Source organism: Coenobita brevimanus, chromosome 15 (assembly GCF_032717465.1).
Source record: "Coenobita brevimanus isolate Jiangsu-jjx chromosome 15, ASM3271746v2, whole genome shotgun sequence".
Classification (NCBI taxonomy): Eukaryota; Metazoa; Arthropoda; class Malacostraca; order Decapoda; family Coenobitidae; genus Coenobita; species Coenobita brevimanus.
The window spans coordinates 33,400,264-33,401,800 of record NC_136968.1 but is presented as its reverse complement, the minus strand read 5'-3'; positions in this window follow the sequence as shown (position 1 = coordinate 33,401,800).

Below are 1,537 nucleotides of genomic sequence, written 5' to 3'. Positions count from 1 at the left end.
ACTACTTTGAAAGTTCAATCCTTTTCTCTCACAATTCAACCTTCTCCTCCACGACCTGCCAGCCTCTCCTCCATCAGTAACAATATAGTCCTATGCTGATGACTTGGCAGTAATTTCACAGCACTCTGAATCTCAGTATGTAGCAGCCCAGCTTCAAATATACTTCAACTCACCAGAAAACTGGCTAAGACAAAACAGAATGACTGTCTCACCAACTAAATTAACAATCACCTTTGCTCAGTCAACCATCACTCTGGCCAGACCTGAATTTGATAGTGGTATGGTATGCATAAACATTAAATGTGACATTCCACATTTGTGCAATAGCCGCACTCCACAAGTGGATTCCACGGTTTCTCAGCATGTTTAGTCACAGTTGTGGAATGGGGATGTCGTTGGTGTTGCTGTTGTGAAATTAGTAAGCATGACTGTATGATGAGTTTCATAGTACAGTACTGTATATCATTATCCCATTTGTATCTGAAAATGACTGTGAAGAACCTTCTTGCACTTCACATAATTTCCCCAGTACATTATGGCATTACAAGACCGCACAGATGTGGCACCCTACAAATGTGAATTCCACATTTTCGTTTAAGCCTATTGATTGGCGTCAGGTGCTACTCAAGGTATCCACATTTTTGTTTATGAACTATGAATCCCACCCACATCGTACTGTTTTTAACCATCCACTCCCACTGGAAAGACACCCCAGAATTCTCAGCTTACAAGTAGCATCGGTGCAAGTCCATCTTGAAAACTTGATGCCTTGGAGACACTCATAAGCCTTACTTTTGGAGAACAGAATGAACCTCTGAGAACTACATGGCAGCACATCTGCACACACCAAGGAACATCAGAACAACACACAGCACACTATATCATACACAAATACTGTCATCTCTCCCCCCTCGCCTTCCTCAGACCAGCTTCCAGAAGCATATCCATACTCAAATCACTTGCCGCTCCATACAGTCACTTAAAGACAACACACGCCTGCATGCATGGCCTCCTGATATCCACCCTTCTGAATCTTATCTCTTTTGTGAGAGGGCCCACCTGGCCAGGCTGAGATGTGGGCATCATCCAGCCCTCTTGAGTTATCAGAAGAGGCTGGATGACTCCGTCGCTGATGCCTGTCCAGGATGAAACACAGTACCCCATACTATTAAGCACATTATGGAAGACTGCATTGCACACAATCACCTACACCAACAACACATCATACACTTCTTGAGAGCTCTGTGGGAAAGCCCAGTCTCAGCCGTGGCCTTCCTTAAGGACTTGGGGCTGTTCGGACAGACTGCCCAGGGAACAACTACTGCAACTACTACCACATGCACCACACCATCACAATACAGATAATCCTTTGACATAACCACAACAAAAGACCTCCGGGAGAATCCAGTTGAAGTTGCCTGTTTCCTGTGGTCCAAAGTTCAGAACGAGATGAGTCTGGGGTTGAAAGGACAACAACAACTAGTGAACCATCCCTTTACTTATGTTAACTTAAGTAGTAGCTGGAATACTGTTATCT